A 22946-nucleotide genomic window follows, 5' to 3' on the forward strand; every position below is an offset into this window, starting at 1 on the left:
CTCTTGTGAACAGATCTGCCGAGCCAAGGTCATGTTGGTTTTCCCCCAAGAATTAGAGTCCTGTGGATCCTATTCTTTCCCTAGCCTCCTGTTCTTTCAGCAGGGCAGATGCCTCCCAGAAGGAAACCAGATGCCAAGACTGTGGGAGACTCTTGAACAGTGTAAGCCAAGCTGCGGGAGTTGGGAAGAGAATGCTCTGTGCGGTCCAACCCACACCTAGTGATATCTTTAATGTCAAGAAGGATAGCTGCACATTGTGAATGCGGAAAACCATCCAGGCTGAAAGAGGGGGCTGCAGACAGGGCGCTCTGCCAGGCATCTGAGAACACTCTTTTCTGTGGACAGACCATAGCTTTGCTCATTGTTCTGCCTTTTCTATTTTTGGCAACATGCCTTCAGTGGAATGCTGTGTCCTGAAGGCTTCAGAAGGCTCCGCTGAGGTGGGAGCTCCAGAATAGCCTGTGGGGTTATGTTCCTAGTCCACCCAGATTCAAACTCAGATGTGCAGATTTCTCAGTCTTAATTAAAGTATAGGGTGATGGCAGATGGTTGTAGCATTAACCTTAAAATGTATTTCTCCAGGAGCCACCTCAGTCGTTAGAACATTAGCTTCTAGAATTTTGAACACATCTATCTGTATTTTCATATGTTAACTCCTGGCTTCATTGTCTCCAAAGATGCAAGTGTGATGCCTAGGTTTTCAAGATGACCTGAGCCTGGATTGCTAGGACATTAGAACAAACTCTCTGTGTCTCAGTTTCCATCTTTTCATAATACAAGAAGTAATGTCTCTTTTCCATGTCACAGAATAGTGGCAGTTCACATACATCGTAATGTTTCTATTTGTAGGAAAAAGAAAGGATAACGATGTCATTAAAGAAGCCACTGCTCTTAAACTCCTACAACACCAGGTGTGGAATTCAGAAAGTCATACATGGAGGAGCATGCCAATCAAGATCAATATAATTACGTGCAGGTATGTTAAGTGGTCACATAATCCACACAATCCATTTCTCCATCTAAGCCTATTCCCTGTGTCTGCATTCTTTGTGTTTCAAGACCTATATCTGGATTTCACTTCAGTTATGGAAAACTGATAGGCATAGATACACATGTTTGAAACAGGTGTTGATTACAATTCTCAAGAAATGAGAGCATGGCATGCCACGTAGGGCAGTGTGGGGAAAGCTACAGTGGGACATGCTTAGGGACAAAATGCAAATACTAGCATTTGTGGTTGGGGAGTTGGCAATCTAACATTGGACTACCTCAAAGCCCAGGAGATGGCATAACAGCTTTCCTGATTACTGTGACCCCATTACTAGAGATGGCTGAATCATCAAGAGCAGAGTTCATGTAACCTGTGGGGAAAGCACCAAGAGAGGAAAGGTAAAATAAAAATAATGCAAGGATGATCCGCCATTCCATTAGCCTTCCACAGAGGCCACAGAGTCATGCTTTGCAACAGTGTCTTCATAACCCTGCATTTGTATGTGAGCATGCGATCAGGGTCTCTGCTCACCAGTGCTGGGTGTACAGCTTGAAGGAAAACTAAGCTTTGGGATAGGGCTCCAAAATGTGGAGTTGATTGTCCCAGAGCAAAATCCAGCCCCCACCACCACCACCACCACCAATGCAAAATGTCCAGCAGGAAGAAGAACTAAGCTCTAGAATAGGGCTCTGAAACACTGAGTTGACTGTCCCAGACAGCCCCTCCCCTGACAAGAATGACTCAAGACAGGAACTGAAAGTCCAGTCTCTCTGAAGTTAAGCCTCCATACCTCTCCTCATACACTCTCTGACCTCCAGTGAGCCCCATCTCATTTTTCAGTGGAATATGGCTGAAATGGCTTAAAGGGGCCTTTATACATTACCAGAAACATGTTAATTTTTTTATTCCTTCGTTTTATGGTCCTTACTTGGTTGTACCACAAGACTACATGGGTTAACTTAATGTATGACAGTATGAGATGAGGCTTTCTTGAACCATGCTGACAGCTAGGATGCTCCAGAGTCCATGGGCCAACAACATCTTTACTTTGTTCCCTTGAGTTTCGAAGAAAATAGTCTTTGTTTTTGTACCTCTGGCTTTTTTCAGGCTATCCAGGAAAGGTATAGAGCCTAAAAGCCAAGGCTCTAATCTATATCTAATCTATATGCCAAACTTCATGTATTGTCCCTACTTGGTAGAGTGAGTGAATATGTATGTGCTTCAGAAAAATCATTTTACACATACACACACCATGCGCACATAAATTAATAATAATAATAATTAATAATAATAGGATAATAGAAAACAATAACAATAAAAGTTTTATATAAAAGAAAAGAAATCTGGCATGAGCTAAGCTACCAAAATACTCTGATTTACTAAGGAAGTCTGCTCATACGATCTTACATTTTAATCACAAGTGGGATACACTTCAGCTTTCTCCCACCAAACAGCACTACACTTCCTGCTGCTGTAGGGCACTCCAGTATTTCTTTGTCTTCAAATTGTGGTGCTATGTCAGAGTGACTAGACAACAGAGAGGTCTCAAACAGACCACATATGTTTGTAACATGGATGTGTCTGATGGACTGATCACTGACACTGGGGTTATCACAAGCCCTCTGTGGCATATAACACTGAGCTTCCATTTCTGATGGGCATGGGTACTCAGCTAAGAGGCTCAGTTTATCTTGACTGGCCTGGGCCCTGGCTAGCTGCCAAATTATCTAGGAAGGCTTCCATTGGGACAACTGGAGCAAGTTTGCTCTGTTCCATCTCATTAGCCAGCAGCTAGCTTAGAGGCGTTCTCATAGTTGGCAGAGACTCTGAAGGCCAAGGAATCCAATGAGTCAAACAAGAGCCCCATCTTGGATCACAGTTACTAGCATCCCATTGGTCAAAGCAATCAAGTGATATGATGATTAATTTTATGTGGCAACATGACTGAGCCACCCCGGTGCCCAGATATTTGGTCAAACATTATTCTGTTGTGTCTATAAAGGTGTTTCTGTAGAAACTCACTTCTAAAGTTGAGGACTACATAGATCATCTCACCCCTCCTGATGTGAGTGAAGTTCATTCAATTGGTTTAAGTCCTGAACAGAACAGAGATGCTTTCTTTCAAACAAGAGGGAGTAGCTCCTGCCTGGCAGTTTAAGAGCTGAGATAATGGTTTTTCTTTGTCTTCCCTTGGATTTAAGCTGAAGCACCACATTTTCCTAGAAGCTTCCTGTCATTTGGACTATAATTACAACACCAGATTTCCTGAGTCTCTAGTGTGTTGACTGCAAATATTAGGATTCCTTAGGCTCTATAGTCACAGGAGCCAAGTCTTAACAACATATGTTCATAACCTAATATCATGTATGTTTTCTTAGAGAATTTTTACCACTTCACAGGGAAAATCCCAAAGTCAAATGTGGAGGGCCCATGAAATTATATGACATGTATGCAGGAAAAAATTAAGGAACTGGGTTCATATTTACAATCCAATATAGATAAAAAATAAAAATACATTTTTCTACATCTGCTGCCAGTTACTCAACATTTCCTAAAGATTAGTAAGAGTTTCAGCCACTGTGACATAGAACAGCCATAATAGATAGGATGTGAGTGTCTTGGGTCTTCAAGCCCACCTCCAGAAACAGTGATGGCCTTTGTATAAGATACATGTGAATATATTTCTGTACACAACAAATTGCAACACAACAAATAATAATTCAGTATTAAGAATTTTCTGAAGTATAATATAATTACTATCTCTTATAGAGCATTGAAAGGAACACTGTACTTGGAAACAGGGACCTGCTTTTTTTTTTAGCCCACTCTATCTCATCCAATAATGTCTGTGTGACACTAAAACAAAGATGGACCTTCAATATTCTTGGCATAGAAGAAAATTTAAGTAAACAAAGCAATTCTTAATAATATTACTTCATATATGAGGAAATAGATAGACTTTAAAATGACTTATGCAAGACATAAAAATGCACTAATAACCAAGCTAAGAAAAGATTTTAGAAGACCCAAGTCTTTGGTCAGGATGTTTCCCACTCACTTCAGATGCCTGATGAATCATTTAAATAGCCAAAGTCTGGAGGAACAAAGTCATCCTGAAGCTATGGTGTACACAGAGAGGCAGATCAACCATTCTGAGCATTTGTTTAGAATGATCAATGAATGTTCATTGACCACTTTCTCCTTCCTTAGTGGACATGCTCTGGAGTCACTTGTTAGCAACAGCAGTCTTAATGCCTACTCTGAATACACTGTGAGGCAGAAAACAATTAGTAAACTTGAACCAAATATTCACATCTACAATCACAGATGTGCAACCACACATCGAGGGAGAGGTCTCAGAAGATGTCTATGAACACACATAACCAAAGCCCTAGGAAGGTTAACAGAAGAAACTTCTTGGGAATCAGGTTTTGAGATAAGATATATAATGGAGTTAAAGTTATTTAGGTGAAGAGAACCTATACTTGAGGCAGAGAATCAGTAAGAGTACAACAAGATTGCCATCAAGCCAGATAAATTGAGTTCAATCCTCAGAAGCCACACAGGGAAGGAATAAATGCCAACAAATTATCTTCTGACCTCCACCAGCACTCTATGATGCTCAGATATGCAACATACACACACACACACACACACACACACACACACACACACACACAGTAAATATAAAAAGTATTTCAACAATATGCAAAGTTCTCCTAGCTGGGGAAAAGGGAGAGACTATACAGGCATGGAGGGAAAACCAGTGTGACAGGAAGACAGTAACCCATGAAAGGTGATGCTTAGGGAAACAGAAAAGAGCAGACCACATAGACCTGGAGCTATTGTAATGAACTCCCACTCTATTGGAAGAGAAGTGGCATGACATCAAAAATCTGTAAAAGAGGTCTCTGACACCATGACACCTTAGTCAACCCTGACTCTGAAAGAAAAAGCTCAACTTTCTGGACCAGCTCATTCCCGCCGCAGAACAAGCAGATTTTATTGCATTAGTCACATCATGTACATCTCTGAAATATCTGCATTTCATGCTCATCAACTTTAAAATTACTGCATGTCATTCTTACCCTTCTGAAACAAAACAAGATGTCAGGAAATAGCATGTAGTGGTCATCTTTCTGTGTGACAAAATACCTAGAATAATAAATGTAAAAGGGAGAAAGGCTTATGCTTTAGCTAGTTGTTTCAGATGTTTGGGTCCATGGTTACATGTCCCTGTTGCTTTGGACTTAATGGCAGCAGAATGCATCATGATGGGAGCCTAGGGCAGTGATCTAATGCCCACCCCAACTGGGATCTAACTTCCATCTACTGACTTCTGCCCACTGAATGCCTACCCACCTCCTAGTGGAACCATAGATAAAACATTTAATGGATAAACATTTGGAAGGTCACTCAGGATCCAAATTATATCCCACCATAGAAGCAGAACACAAAGGCTGGATTTGGCCAATGTATATAATTGGAGTCTGAACTGTGCTTCAAATTTTGACACTAGACACATTATCAAACTTCTCATTTTACCCTACACTCATAAAGAAGGCAGCTTACTCTGGGACTGGAAATTGCTCTCTGCTCAAAGTGGTAGCAGGAGTTTCAAGCAAATTGATAATCAGTGCAATCAAAATTTTAATTATTATGGTCTTTCTCCAGTAATTGAATCAAGTTTTCCATATGAGTAGAATTTATGTTTAGAATTTTAACTTGTGAGAGAATAAAGTCCTTGATGGTCCTGTGATTCATCTGCAAAATAAGAAAGTGCCAGAGAAATATGAGAGACATAGAAAGAAATTACAAGACATTAAAAATCTATTGTCTATCCTACACTCCAAAGTAATTTTTTAAAATGGTAATTATACCTTTGAAGAGTATCTAATTAGTACAGAAAAGAACTTGGATGAATGTAGAGCTCTTCATCCAACTTCAATTGATACACAGTGATAATATTCAAGACTAATTTCAGAAGCGTTTATCGCTTGACTGAGCATCATCCTGTAAGAGGTTTTCCAATCTTACGATTATCAGTGCAGTAAAGACCTGTCATACATAGTTCATGGAGGTAGAAGACAGTGGTAGATGTATTTTACATGCCCTTTGGAAAGTTTAGTCAAGTCTGGATGGCCACAGGTCTATGGCCTTTGGTAAAATGGGGATCCAGCTCCAAAGATGAAGCTGGACCATTCAGTAGCATCTTCATCTGGACCTTTCAGTAGCAACTGGTGATTTCCTTTGAGTCTGACAGACAACTCTTAAGAATCATCACCTCCCAGGGAAGAGAACACCAAATAGTCATCAGGTACCACATAGTCAGCCCTGAAAATATACATACAGCTAACATTATACAGATCCAGCAGACTACACTTAGGAACATATGTGTATGTGTGTGTGCTTGTGTGTGTGTGCGCGTGCGCATGAGTATATATATGCATGTAACAACAATTAATTAATTAATGAGAAAGAGGCCAGGAATATGAAAGAGACAAGGAATGGTATATGAGAGGGTTTGAAAGGAAGAAAGGGAAGGGAGAAATGGTAAAATTATATTATATTTTCAAAAAGAAAAGAAATAATTAAAAACAACAGCAAAAGGACCATCTTCTTTGTCAGCAGCAACATGTATTTCATGCTCACTTGTTGGCATTGTGTTGAGTTCCATCAAATGATCAGTGCAGTCCGAGTCTTAGAAAATGACATTGGTGGTCCTTCTCAAGGGAATGCCCAAATGTTCTAAACAGCTTATTGAACAGAATCATTTATTACAAATCTATTAAATTTGCATAAAATACACTCTGCTCCCCCCTCTCAGGCACAATGGCAACAGCCCTTTGAACTAAGGCTCGTAAGTTGCTTTAATGAGTAGCATCAAAAACTTAATGGCCCAGAACTAGACCACTTACATTTACTACCTGGACAGATGTTGAATGCTGCTAATGAGATTCACAGGTACCAGCTTTCCAATCCCTTTCCTTTAAGTCCTATAATTGATACACATGCCATTGTTTAACAATTTTATCTCTCTCTCTTTTTTGTAAGGTTTTATAATGAAACTATTTTTCTCCTGCAAGGCCTTTGTATTCATTTCTGATGTTATACCTCATTACTCTTACTCATGCTCACTCCATTAAAGCCATACTGGCCTCCATAATATTTCAACTCCAGCCCTCCCCTCTTCTCTCTCTTTCTTATCAAATACAGGGTTTCAGGAAGGCTAAGCAAGCACTTCACCACTGAGCCACATCCCTCAACAATTACTGGCCTATGCACTCACAAAAGTTCTATCTAGAACATGATGGAGTTTGAGTCAGTAGACTAGTAAAGACAAAAATGGCATTTGACATGCAAAAGATATATTGGTAGAAATCTCTGTAAAAGGCTGAAATTGGCTTAAAATGAAAAGGGACGTTTTATTGAAAAAGTCTTAAATTAAGCTTCAATTTTGAGGAATTTGGGGAAGGCTAATAATGGAATCCTCCAAGCCAGGTTGCTTAAGAGTGGAGTCCTTCATTTTCATGTACTGTATCTGTTTTGGTAAGCTGCCATGCTTAGTCACCAGCAATAAGTATGGTCTTTAGTGCAACAACAGGCTATTGGCCAATTGCTAACAATTGTCAAATGCAAGTAGAGCAGCAGGGACTTCAGAACCTCCTTCTCATCGCCATTATAGGCTCTTTCTCTGGAAATTCTCATAAGGTATTCTAGTCCTTACATTTCTGCTCAAACACTCACCCAGTAGGATCTACCCTGTCCCTCTATACTAGTTAGCTTTTCATTGCTGTGACTGAATAACTGACATAACCAACTTGAGGAAATCAAAGACTTATTTTGGATCATAGGTCCAAAAGACTGCAGTCCATGATTGCATGGACCCCTTCAGCTAAACAGAACACCATGGTGATGAGAGAATAAGGTAGAGAAAAGATACTTACTTCTTGGCCAATGACGAAGTAGAAGGGTCAGAGATAATAGACCTCCAAGAACTTACTTCCAGTAACCTACTTTACCCAGTCGGTTCCCACCTCACAAAGATTCTACAACTTCTCAAATTAGGAACACCATCTGAGAATCCAACACACAAAACATGATCCTATGGAAAGTATCTGAAAGTCAAGCCATAACACTATCTCTCACGTTTATCCACCTCTCCTGGCTTCTAATTCACTTTTCACAGTTTGTTTATTATCCACATGAGATATAGTGTATATTTGCCTGTTGATACAATACATCAACACTGTTGAATACATTGTAAGTTCCATGAAGGGAAAGCACCTGCTTTTATTAGCTGATATGTCTGTGGCACTTAAAAAGACATCTGACATCCAGTTAGCATAAGCTGTGTTAGTTAAATGAATACATGAAAGATAAATTGAGCAATCCAGCATGAATGAAACATTAACTATGTACTGAGAACCCATTAGACAGAGATACAAGCACAAGATTTTTGTCTCAATCTCCCATTTTATCAATAGCTTTGTTACATAAAAGTATGGCATCTAAACAAAATTGAAATACTGTTGGAAGTCAAATATAGTAAAGACTCAAAAATACCCATTCTTTGTCACCATAGCCAGGCATTTATGCCTTTGTTTGGTCCTCACTCCTTGAATGTAGAGTGGCAAGGTGACCTATGTCTTCTAATGTAAATCAACCCTGGTGGAATGGTCTTTCAGGGATTAAGCCATATAAGACTGAAACTTCCATCTTCCAGTAGACTTCCCCTCCCATTAGTATTGATGAAGCTAGATGGTAAGGTTCATGGCAAGGAACTGAGATAAGAAGATAGTCCCAAAGGCAGCTACGAATTAGTTTCCCTATTCAGTTGCCCAAAAGTAATTGAGCCCTGCCAGCAACTATGTGAAACTGGAAAATAGAGCTCCCCACAGTCAAAATTTCACATGAGGCCCTGCCCTTGATCAAAATCTTTGTGAAAGACCATGGCAAAAATTTAAGGAACCATACCCAAACTCTCAACCACAGAAACTGAGGTAATAAGTGGGCATTATCATAAGCAATTGTGTTGTGATAAGTTATTGCATCTAGCAATAAACTGCTAATCCAGTCAGCTTCCCTGAACTCCAGCAAAGAGGCCTCTAATGAGCTATACTTTTCAGTGAAGAAATGCAGTTTCTTGTAGACAAGCTTCTACAACTAAAGAGGAAGACATAGCACAGGAATATTATAGTGTTGCTATTCAACTGCAAAATTCCTAGAAGAGATAAATTACATAAAACTGTGAAACAGTTTTATCTAGCTGTTCTTATCCATTACAGTACAAAAAAATCAAATACTTTAGAACATTTTATTATAAAAACAAATCCAGTAAATACGAATATTAAAATCTATTTGAACAGTTCTACCACTGAGATTATTGGTGGTCATAATTTGATGCCTTGTTTCTTAACTTTATATGTGCACGTTAATTTATTTTATAACTTGCAGTCATCCTTTACATTCAACTATGTTTTTATTTCAATTAAGAGTATCCCAAAACTTTTAGGTTAAAGTCAGATGTATGAGTAACAAAGTCGACACCAATGTTTCTCCAAAATTAAGGTATTAAAATGAACATTCTTAATCTTCTTATAAAATATGATTTTAACGACTATTGTACTTAGTTGTCTTAGCTAGTCCTTGCTTGACTATTAGAAATCATATTTTAATTATCACATTAATATATTTCTATTTTAATTATATTGTGAATTAGCATATCATCATTATATTAAAATGTGTTCATTTTAATGTATTCTGCTACCTCCTTCCTGAAAAGCTGTCAGTAACCATCTTTTCAGTGATTTTTGAAAATACTTCTCGATACAATCTCAACAATAACTGTTTTTTAATTGCCACAAAACTTTGACATGTAATGATACGTGTGTTTCATGATTTCATCTGCATTTTCTTCATTATTCATGTGTTTTAATGTTGTCTGGGTAAAACTAACACAAAAAGTACATATTTAATGTGGTTTGATAAGGACACACACACATGCAACCCTGTAAAACCATGACTGCACTCAAAGTTCATTATGGATGTTTTTATTTTAGATGCAGTGTTTCAATCTCACATCAATCCTGTTGCCTCCCAGATAATATAACCCACCAGGCAGTAGTGGCATATGCCTTTAATCCCAGCACTCGGGAGGCAGAGACAGGTGGATCTCTGTGAGTTCAAGACCAGCCTGGTCTACACAGCTACACAGAGAAACCCTGTCTCAAAAAAGAAAAAAAAAGATAGAACCCTAGAGTTGTTCCCTGGACCTTGGAAATGTTTTGGGGCCTAGTTGTTGTTAGTCATTTGGTATTTATTTTCTATTCAACTGTCTTGTTTTTATAATAATTGATCATTTTTTGTAGAAATAGTGCTGTTGTTAATGATTTAGCAGTAATCAAATATATAGATAAAACATGCACAGAGGTTTCTATCTAGAAGGTTAAACACCCCCCCAAATGATAAGTCCACCCAAAATTATAATATTTATGTAAAACAGTTCTGCCAATGTGATTCATGATCATAAAATGAGATTTTTATGAATTATCTAAGTGGACAATAGGTCCAGTGATGAGTTTTCTTCTAAAGAAAAGGAGAATGTGTTAAACACAGACACAAAGTCAGCCATATGAATATGGAAGCAGAGATTAGAATGCTGCTCCCACAATCCAAGGTCACCTAGAGTTACCAGAGACTGAAGAGACAAGGCAAGATTGTCTCAGGAGTTCTCAGACAGATCAGGCCCCACCAATACCTTGATTTCAAACTTCAGAACTGTGAGAGAGTATTTTTTTAATTTTTAATTTTTTAATTACTCATATTTACATATCCATGCCCCCATTTCCTCGCCTTCCCCTCCTCCCATGTTCCCCTCCCAACCCACTCCAACCCACCTCCCAACTCCTCTCCAGGGATAGTGAGGCCCTCTACCAAGGACCTTCAAAGTCTGTCATATTGTTTAGGGGAGGGTCTAGACCCTCCTTGCTGTATCTGGGCTGCAACAGTATCCCTCCATAGGGAATGGGCTCCCAAAGTCCCTTTGTGCTCTAGGGATAAAGACTGGCTCCACTGTTAGAGGAGCCATAGACTGTCTTGGGCTCCTACCTGGCACCCACATTCAGAGGGCTTGGTTTGGTCCAATACCGTTTCCCCAGCTTTATGACTAGGATATCCATTCTATTAGTAGGTCAGGTCCACTGTTTCTGCAGGTCTCTCCATCACTGTCTTGGCTCCTTTGCTCAACCCTCCTCCCTCTCCACAACTGAATTCCAGTAGTATGGTTCAGTGCTAAGCACTGAAGTGAGAGACTATTTTTATGGTTTTATTAATACTAACATCGGGATTTTTTAATTGTTGACAAAATTTTATTCTTGTAAACAAGGTATTATGACCATATTCACCCTCCATTGCGTCTTATATCCTCCTCCCACTTCTGATGACCCCCTCCCTCACAATAGCCCCCCTTTTACTTTCTTGAGTGTGTGTGTTTGCGTGTGAGTATGTAGTATGTGTGAGTGTGGGAGTGGGAGTGTGTGTGTGTGTGTGACTGTGTGATAACATGGGTGTGAGTATGTATATATGCGTGGTGGGATGTGAGTGTTTGTATGTGTTGGGGTATGTCTGTGAGTGTGTATATTTGTATAGGGGGTGTGTTTGTGTATAGTGTATGTGAATGTGTGTGTGTGATATGTAGGTGTAAGTGTGTGTTAGTGTGTGTCTGTGAGTATGTTTTATGAGTGAGGGGTATATGTACAAGTGGGGGGGTGGTCCCACACAGGCAGTCACGACTCCTGTAACTCCTCTTTCTATGTAACAACTTTCTTCACTTAATTTTTAATACAGCCTAAAAAATTCAATTGTATCTGTCTTATTTGACTGTTTTTTTACATAATAATAAAGCAAGCTTTTATCTGTGGTATTCTTTTTCTTGTCCTGTTCTATTCCACTTTTATGAGCACACACAAAATCAACGACCAACTTACTAAAGCAAAAATATCCTTGAAGCTCTCATTCCTGAATATTGAGTTTTCATATGCAGAAACATGTAAATGGAACCTCAGACACCAATCTTACAGCTAAGTTTGTCATCTGACACCTATGTGGTATTAGCTCCTACCTGTCTCGGGTCCCCATTCAATGCAGTTCCACAGCACCCTATAATGCAATCACTGAACTTGAGTGTTATGCCTCTTTGGGTCTCAGGTGAGTGGCGCTAGCCTTGAGACATAACTGGTGTTCAATAAGTCATTTCTACCAAATGCTGTCCATTGAAACATTACCTGAGGACTTCATTCAGACTGTCCATATAGTTGCAGAGAGAGAAAGAATTTCAAATATATAGGATTGTGGGTCATTTTGGTGAGATTTGCAGGTGAGTTGAACATCCAAAGGCCATGGAGACTTCTCTTTAGCAGTTGCAAGGGAAGCTTTATTAATCATCGCCCACAACTTGAGCATTACCCTTGTGTAGCTTTCTGTTCCATCCGGCCTGGAACAAAGCCTTGTCTACTTTGTGCCTTGGTTTGCATTTCTGACAGCAAAAATCCATAGTAACATCAAAGAATGGAAACCCTGCCTCATGCAATTTAAATTCTCCAAACAGCTATGTCAACAGTGTGACAGCTATTTTATTATGAGTTAAAAAGCAAATAAAAGACATAGAAATAAGCTGTGCAGCTGAGCTGTGTGAAGGAACTTAGAATTGTTCAAAAAAAGAAGAAAAAGAAAAAAGAAAAAGAACAGCTTCAACACATCCCATCTTCCCAGCAAGGCTTTCTTCCACTAATCTTCGAGAGGGGTTACTTTGGGAGGATATGTTCAAAGTACTTTAGAGCAATTCAGCTCAAAGAAATTGTGACAGTTACTCTGCTGTTTTCTTCCCTCTTCTCAAAGGGGAATTTAATCAAGATTGTCAGTGCTTAAAAGAAAAATGGGGGAAACACACAATCAAGCTACACTTCAATAACCAAATAAAACCACGAAAAATTAATCAAGGTTTGAAACACTTCCAGCATGATAAAGCTCACACACTGTCCCAGAGATAGATGAGGCCAGGAATTCCGATGCATACAGCACAGCGTTTGATGGAATGGGGATGCTTTCCTGCCATAAGAGGGACAATCACACTCTGTAACTCAGTGTTCATCTCACAGCACTCCTGCTCCACTGTCAGCCAGACACCTCAAACACACCAGCATCTTCACAGGTCATGAGTTCTGCTGATTCTGCATTTCCTGTAGGAGATGGCCTGGCTGCCGCTGCTGTTTTCCAGGAGGTGAGCTAATGATCTAGTGCTTTTTTGCCTGTTGAGGTTAATAGATAACTAATATATTTGGGCACATTCATTATAGCCAGTTTTGTACCATGTGAAAAAAACTGTACACTTGGGTCTTCTGCCTTGACAAATGTGGTGCTCCATCTTCAAAGCTGATTAAAATCAATACCTCTGTAGAAAATTACATACAAAATGTATTAGTAGCCAGGACACTCTGATAAGCGTGCTTCCAGTTTTCAATTCCCATCATCACAGTATCCCCCACAGAAAAGCATGCAGACACTAAATGTGAATAGTCAAGAAGAATTAGAGAGGTTGTTTTAAACTAGTAACACAAGATTACTTATCAGTTAAGGCAGAGTTCATAACTTAATACAAGTTCAATTTTAGTTGGAGAGTGACGCTAACTAACGAAGAGGAACAGAGGCTGTCCACCACGCTGCAGTTGTGCCGTGTCCATTCAAACCTTCAGAAAGCCTTCCAAAATTATGTCACATAAACCTCCTCACCTCTAAATAAGATGTCCTTTAAAACTCTTCTTCCAGATTACTACCCCAAAGTTTGGGAGGAAATCACTTACATTAATTAACAAGCCCAGAGTGGTTTTCAGTCACCTGTACAGGACACCATCTCCCTAATCATTTCTCATCTCATCTTGTCGATTGTTTGCTACACTGCAGTTCTCACTTTCTCAAGAAAAGCCAAAACTTTTCCAGACAGTTTTGCCTTGAAAAATTTCATACACTTTTCCATGTCTGGCTTAAGCCTGTGAACACTGTATAACTATGCCAGCTGTATAACCATCCTCAACTCAGAAGCCTAAGACAGATAGGGATCAGCAGTCATTGCTGTGTCTGCTCTGTCACATCTGGCTTCCCAGACAGTGTGGTAGCTTGAATGTAATTGGCCCCCATAAGCTCATAGTGGATGGCACTATTAAGAGGTGTGGCCTTGTTGGAATAGGTGTGGCCTTGCTAGAAGAAGTGTGTCATTGTGGGGGTAAGCTTTGAGCTACAGTCAGGGACACATTTCACTTCCTGTTTCCTGTGGGTTGAAATGTAGAATTCTCAGCTCTCTAGCACCACATCTGCCTGGACTCTACCATGTCCAACCATGATGACAGCGGACTAAATTTCTGAAACTGTAGGCCACCCCCAATTAAATGTTTTCTTAATAAGAGTTGCCGTGGCCATGGTGTCTCTTTACAGCAACAGAAACCCTAAATAAGACAGACACAAAGACTCAAACATGAGAACAATTCAATGATCAACAATCAAGACAAAGCAAAAACAACATTGCTCAATGTTTTCTGATGTCATAACATTGGTTATTGGGTAATATTTTCTCGGAAATATTTGTCGTGAAAACCTTCATGCCCCTCCATGTGACCTGGTATTCCTTAGCACATGAGGATTTAAGTAGCTCAAGGCTCTAAATTTGAAAGTTTTAGTAAGTGAAACAGAAGAATTCCCCACACACATACTTTCATTCTATGGCAGGAAACTGACAAGAAAACAAATGAGCAGAATAAATCAGAAATGTTATTTGATTTGACCCTGAGTTCCAGTTCTGACTCATTAGCCCCTCTGATCACTTCTGTAAAAATAAATGTGATATTTGCCCCTGACACCCCAGAGTCACTGAGGAAAAGGGCCAAATTGTACATATAGCTGTGGACTTGTTCACTGCTTTTGTGTGGCTCCTGAAAAATAAGAGTAGTGAACAGAGAAAACCTGTATTCAGTTTCATGGCCACTCAATAAGTTAAAATTGGACATCTAATGACCCATCCTAATTTAACTAAACTTTGGCAATATCTTAACTTCTCCCTGCTTCAAATTCTGTGAAAGCTTTTACCCACCTGAAATCCTGGCTAAGTGCTCTCAGTGGATTCCAGAGCAAGGATCAGTTCTATAACTGATACAGCAGAGGGCAAGAATTCATTGAAGGAAGAAACCAGATTTGGGATGGACTGTGAAAACATGACTCTCCGAAAAACTGAAGACATTTTAGGAAGGATTGTTGGTTGTCCACCAGTAGAGTATGGAGACATACACTCTCTGATTGTTAATCTCATCAACCTGGTTGGTAATAAAAGTGTCTGGGAGATTGATAAAATATACCTCTGGGTGTGTCTGTATGAGCATATTCACATATTAACTGAGGGGAGAAGACCTGTCTTGAATATGAGTGGCACCATCAAAAAGCAGAAGGGAATGAAAAGGGAACAGGAGAAAGTCCTTGAGTTCAGGCACCCTTGCTGTCTATGCTTCTTGGCCACAAGATGTAAGGCCTGCCACAATGTCCTAGCCTGATGATGATCTGAACTATCTGGAAACATGAAGTTAAAATATATCTATCCTTCCTTAACTTCTCACAATGGCAAAATCTCTCAATTATAACATCTCTGTTTTAGATCTTCCCATGTTGTGTATAGTTATCTCCTTATGAGACTGTCTATGCAATATTGAGCTCCTTGACAAAGGATACATCTCATTGGTCTATCTCATCACTTAGTGAGGTCTGAAATACCATAAATCTGCAGTAAATTTTTGTTCGCTGGTTTGTTTATTCAATACAAGATGTACTAGCATTCCTAGAACACTCAATATGATTCAGCCTCTATGCCAGTTTCTGCTGAGGTAGCAAAAAATGAAAGCAAATGGAAAGCATCACTCTTAATCTAGAACAGAAATACTCAGGAAACAGTCACATAAACCACAGCACACAGTATTGCATATGAAGACATATGTTGTATGAAAGGAAGACAGGACTCCATGAGTTTGCATCGTTGGTGAAGGGTAACAGAGAAATAGATTTGGAGGTGAGGGGGGGAAATGGGTAGAAAGTCAAAATAGGCAGAAATCTCAAGTGGTGGTGTCAGAAGAATCTCCTCAGTCAGATTCAGATATGGCAAGGCTAGAAGGCAGGCTAACATGGTTGGAGGACCACGTCAGATGGGAAAGAATAGAAATGAGGAAAAAATTAAATGAAATGCTGTGTTGGAGAAAAAGACTCTACCCTTCAACTGAAGTCATCTGCATAGCTGTGGCAACTTGAATGAGATGTTTGCCATAGTCTCAGCTATTTGAATACTTAGTACTCAGATTGTGATCCTGTTTTGGGAAGTTTAGGAGGTTTGCTCCTATTGGAAGAAGTATGGTACTTTGACAGTTTAAAGATCCCCACTATTTCTAGTTCACTCTCTCTGCTTCATCCTACATGTTCAAGATATGAGCCCTCAGCTTCGTGTACATACCATCAAGGGACTCTAATACCCTAGAAGCAAAGCCCACAAACTCTTCTCTAAGTTGCCTCTGCCCGATTGTTTCATCAGGGTACTAGATAAGCAAGTAACACAATAGCCCTTTACAAAGAAAGAACACTGGAGTACCTGTCCATTCCCAAAGTGTTTGTCCTTTTTCTTCACAAACAAAATCTTCAATGTTCCACATGCTACATAGGAAGGAAGGAACAAATTACTATTATTATGTCCTTCTGTCTGGCTTGCTCAAATGAGGGAAACAGTAGCAGCTCTTTGGTGAGCAGAATTACAGAACTCAAAAGAAGGAAGATCAAAAAACAAAGGAGGGTTTCCTAGAAAGCAAGCTGTAAGGATATGCTTTGCCTGTAATGTGGAAATGAAACTATATACACAAGAGATAAGGCAATAAATTAACACTTGGGATCACTGATGCAGATAGATGCTTCTTAAAACTTAAGTAAGTGATTTAATGAGTATATGCTATATATCTTTGAGGGGCTACTACACTTTTCAAAATTGTAACAGGAAACCTTAAATTGTGAGTATTGCAGAGGTATTATTATAGTAAGATTCATCAGCAAATAAACACGTTGAAAATGGGAATAAGTAACTATCTCCCACATATGATTCAGCCCAAAATTTACTGCTCATGACTGTTGGGTCTGCCACGGCACTAAAACCTACTCACAAAACAGCTGCTGTCTTTATTCTTCATCAGGATCCATAGGAGCCACCCTAGCCTGAGCCTAATCCTCACTCTTCAGCTCTAGTCACATGCTGAAGATGAAGTAATTCTGCCTCCAAGTTCCCCACACCCACTGAATTCTTGACTACATTTTCTTCCTCTTTCTAGTGTGAATTATTTAAATTTAGGCATCCCACCCAAACTATACATCGAGCTTTCCCAGTGTCAGCCTGATTGCATGAACTAGTTTCTGAAGACTCTACAAGTTGGGAGCCTCATTCTTTGGTGGCTGGTTTCAAGATCTCATCCGATTCATCTCATACAGAAAGCAGTGTGTGGAAAGAAATCAACACTTACAATGCAGAGACATGCTACTCAATGGCTGGAATGTAGTAGGCTTTCCCACAATTAAATATGTTTGTAATTCCATCTGAAGAAACTAAGAAGCTGGGTTATATGTATTACCTGACACTGTGTTATCATTTGTCCCTATTAACAAAGATGAGAATGCAATATCCACGGTTTTCTCAGCACAGATGTTCGAATGGAATATGTACCTTCTTAGGAACGAATAATAGCTGTGCACATCCCTCAAGATAATTTGTAATGGGGGGAAATGATTTGTGAAAAAGTACTGGTCACTAAGGCAACACAGAACATGTCTACCCTTAAAGGGAGCTGAAAAGCAAAATAGGATGAGGAGAGATAAAAAGGTTTCAGAGCAGCTGTGAATAAAAAATACTATTTTCACAGAAATGGGTGAAGCTGATTTTGCTTCCACACATCAGTGAATGCTCATTGGAAGTGAATAGCTACAGGTCCAGGCAGCTTTTGAAGAGGAGTGATTGACTCAGATTAGGGAACAGCTTCTTTTCTGTAGCTGTGAGGTGAGTAGCCACCAAGCATGTGGGTTTGTCAGGTCATGTGGAATAGAGAAATTGGACTTTAGCTGAAGAAAGGGGGCTTTCCAACTCGATTTCTGCTCCTCCTTCCTGTCATAATAAAGCATTTGTGTGCATTACGGTATTAAGCTGTTACTCTCTGGATGTGTTACTTCTCCGACTGATAACTGAACACTGATAATAACGCCTTAACTTAAAAGAATGCATTATCTGGGGAATGTGCTAGAAAGGAAGAGGGAGTAGGGAAGGGAGGTGCTTGATCATGTGCTGCTCAAACAGTTCTTGCATAATGATCTCAGGAAGGAACCCACTGTCTTTCCATCGCTGCGAATAAACACCTGAGATAATCAACTCAAAAGGAGAAAATTCTTCTTCTGGCTCATTGTTTCAGGGCATTCAATCCATAGTGGTTTGTATGGAGCCTGCCGAGTCTGTAGCAAGGCAGAGAATTGTGTTAGGGATCCTGTGGTAAGCAAAGCTGCTTTGTGGCAGCTGAAGATGAAAGACGGCACAGATGCAACTGAAGTCTCAATAGCTCCTATGAAAGCTACCCCCAGGACCTAACTTCATACAACTAGACCCCATTATAAAAGTTCTGCCACCTCCTACTATCACCACATACTGTTGACAAAGCCTTTAGCATACTGGGTAGCATTTGAGGTCGAAACCATAGTAGTTTTCACAGCACAGGTCAATGACCCCTCTGAAACAGACTTCTTCAGTGGTTACAAGAGTCCAACCCACTTTCAGAATCACTGCCCCCCCACACCCCACACACACACTGCCCACCTGCTCTCCTCTCAACAACTTTGTGACTGAGTTTAATGCTTCTTGGCGATCTTTAATTCACAAAAACTAGCAAAGCTCCATCCATATTTATGGCCAAGAAGGAAGAAAAAAAGGGCAAGAAATAGAGGGGGGAAGAGTGAAGGAAAATAAAAGGAAATCTAATGAAATGTCCATAGGAAGTACACTATGTTCATAGTCCCCAGTGAGCTATACTTACTATTGAAAGGTTTCAACTAGATGTTGGCTAATCACCAGCCTTTACTCTTTCTGCTTCCTTGTTCTTCCTCCCCCACCCGTTGAACTTTTTGGTGGGCTTGAGCCTGAGCAGTTTAACCTGGTGCACCTACCAATCTATATTCCTTACTTCTATTCAAATGAATCAATGATGTTTATTCCAAAATCATTGCCTACTTTATGCATGGCCTGAGTCAGTCAGGCTCACTCCAAACATGAAAAAAGCCTCTGACCCAGTGCACTATTTGATAACTCCCTTCCATGTCCCTCCCTACTCATGTGGATCTGTTCCTCTCTCAATAGACCTTCCTTGTTTGTTCTCCTTTTGCTGCCCACATACGTCATTCTTCACAGACACAAAATAGCAAACTCTGGAGTGTTGTGGTGAATTTGCTGATGATGAGTTCCCAGACTCCATTTGCTTGACCTAATCATACCAAGAGTTGACAAGGTCTCTATTGCTCTCAAGGAACCAAGAGCAAAATGAGACATGTTGGTGAGCATGGAAACACACACAATTTCATGGGTTCTTGTGATGGCTGCTTAAGGGTATGCAGAGTAGTCTCTACTTTATAGATGACAGATTTCAATCTTGTAGAGTTTAGGTAGTTTACAAAATCTGAAAAGCAAGGAAATAACAATGCTCACATTCTTTGATTTATACTTACTTTATTACCTCTCATACCTCATGTTGAACAAGAGCATAATAGTGCTTTCTTGAAAGGAATTTATATGATTCTAAAAAGTCTTTGCAAAGTCATTATTTTTTTTTTCTTACACATATTTTTTGACTAGGAAACTGTGGTGAAAACTCTACTGAACAAGCACTGACATAGGTGATCAAATTGTAATTGCAGTGGGGATTCACACAAAAAAATTAACATGAAGAATTGGATCACCACAGGGGCTTAGTCCCAAAATCTACAGTTGACACATGAGAGACCAAAGAAAGCAGATGATATGGAGAAAGCTTTCAATGTTTTACTGATAGCAATTATTTATTTGGGTTTTAAGCAAAGGGCCAGTCAAATGGAATATGCCTTAAGTGTAAGTCTATTAAACCTTTCTGTAAGCAGAGATCAGGTTGGGGTTCATTTGGAATAAACCTCATTGATTCATTTCAATGGAAGTAAGGAATATTGATTGGTCAGTGCACCAGGTTAAGCTGCTCAGGCTTCAACCAATAAGTTCAAGGGGTGGGGGTGGGTCTGAGCAGAGAACAAGGAAGCAGCAAGAATAAAGGCTGGTGATTAGCCAACATCTTGTTAAGTTAGGGCTTTAGGGATTTTAATTTCTGGGCTTACTAATTAGGCAACTTACTATAAAATTTGAACACCTGTGGAGCTGACTGTCAGTTCTACCAGGACATACAGACATTTCATTTTCCTTGGACCTGTACTGCTACAAAAGGGGCTGCCTGTCTTCCAATTCCTATCAACACAATGAGGTATTCAAACTGACTTGTTACTCTTTCCTTTTTCTCTTTGCCTTAAGCTTGTATTGTCAATCTTCTGAAATGTAAGTTCATAGAATCCTTCACCCTGTAGTTTTTCAAGGCTGAGAATGTATACTATGGTGTTTTGAAGGAGACCCCTAATCTCCACCCCAAGTCTCAGACATTTGAACACTCAGTCCCAGGTTGGTGGTGCTGTTTGAGGAGGGTTAGTAGGTGTGGTCTTGCTGGAGGAAGTATGGAACTTGGAGTGAGGCTTGAGAGTTGAGACTCCCACCATTTCTCGTTTACTCTCTCTACTTTCTGCTTGCAGTTCAAGATATGAGCTCTCAACTTCTAACTCCAATGGTCATGCCTCCCTCCTCTTTACAGTGATGGACTCTTACCCCTCTGGAACTGTAAATTCAAATAAATTCCATCTCCTATAAGTTGCCTTGGTCATGGTATTTTATCGCAACAATAGAAAAGTAACTAATACATATACCCTGACTCTTGTCTTGTGAGCATGGTATTTTGTTTTATAAACTAAAGTTGGAAGATCTTCAAAAGAATAGCCTTCCTAAGTTTTCTATAGACCCCACTATTCCCCATTGTCCTATGTCTAGTCTGATTGACACCATCATTTTACATGACTATTCCCTGTAGGGTTTGAAATTTGGGCCTTTTCAGTGTATCTTGTGGTTCTGATACATCAGTGACTTCATTACATCTTGCTTTGTTTTTAACTTTGGAGAATGACACAAAAAAAGCATTATCATAGACCAAGAATTGATGTTTTGATGGTCAAATCAAAGTTGTTTTTCCTGTTTCATCAACAATGTCTCATTAGCTACATCGAAAAGGTAGAGTCATAAATAACTGATAACTAACAATATACTCACTGACTCTTTTATAAAAAGTGGGAAAAGGAAACCAAAATTTACAGCAAGATGACCTAATTATCAAGTACTGTTAAGTCTGTATCTCTGTGTTGTGTGTGGAATCTTTATTTATTTTTACTTTGTCTCTTAAGTGTCTTCAAGACAATTGTAATTTGAGATTTGGGCCATAAAAAATGAAGCAAATGATAAGATAATGGGCAAAACCATTACCAAAATGAGACCAGCTGTCAACCTTGTCTTTGGAAAGGAAGTTCTGGCAGACTTTGGTTGGACCCCAGCCTAGTCTTATTTCAGACTGATTAGCAAACATTCTAGTTAATCAATCCTGCCCCAAATTAAGTTGTTGGTAACAAGAAAGGAGCAGTGCAATTTGCATTACAAAGTTCTCAAACATCTAAGAGATATAGCTTCCCCAAGCTTCCTTCATACTGGCTTTTTAGCCAGTTGGCTTATTTTTACATGGCTACTCTCATTTGCATATTAGGAAGCAGGCTCAGTGTGTTGACATACTAAAGGATAAAATAAAACCGTACCCTCAGATGTTTCCATATTTTCAGACAGATGTGGGTGAATCATTTTTTTTACAATGATGTATTTCCATCTTCAAGTATATTGACCTATATGCAGAAATGCTAACATGCCTCCACTTGGTCCTAGACACAGATTTCTGCATTCTGAGACAGACTCATGTCTTTGTTATTGACTAACCATATTTCTTTCAATTATTTTATTTTATGATGCTTTAGGAATTGTGATATGACCTAAGATATATTCCAATCTGCAGGACAATAATGCTAAATAAAATTCTCTCCTTTTATAGTTATATGAGATTTTTCTAAAAATTGCCTTCTATTCCAAGTTCTTACCTGAAAATACACTATTCCCAGGATAATAAACTAAATCACAGCTTTAGAGCATATAGCAAATTTTGTATTCAGTTGAAACCTAAGAAAACATCTAGTCAGATAATGTTGTTTGGAGCTCAGGACTCTGTGGCTCAGAAACATTGCTAAGAACTCCCCAAGGTCACAACATGACTTGGTAGCAAAGTTTTGATAAAAATATAGGTTTTCTGATTCTAGGCAAATGCTTTTTGTACTGTGATTGTGGTCAATCTATGACCTCACGCCTAAGAAGGCATTATCCCAATGAATCTTAGGACTTGGAGCATATGGTACATTTAGTAATAACAATGAGCTGGCTTTTAATATAGTTGGAATTGAATTTGTGGTCCTGGATATAAAACCTTAAACAGGGAAGGGAGGGTGTTGATGTGAACCTATTAGTAAATCATGCTATACTACATATACCCATGCTAGTGTTAGGTAATTAATTAACTAGGCTCAAAGTAACCAGACAGATGACCATGAGCTGAAACCTCCAAAACTAAGAGCCAGAATAAATCTTCTCATAAGCCAGTTTCTTGGGTATTTTGTCACATGAATGGGAAGCTGACTAGCAGAACTG

This window comes from Cricetulus griseus (assembly GCF_003668045.3).
Source record: "Cricetulus griseus strain 17A/GY chromosome 1 unlocalized genomic scaffold, alternate assembly CriGri-PICRH-1.0 chr1_1, whole genome shotgun sequence".
NCBI lineage: Eukaryota > Metazoa > Chordata > Mammalia > Rodentia > Cricetidae > Cricetulus > Cricetulus griseus.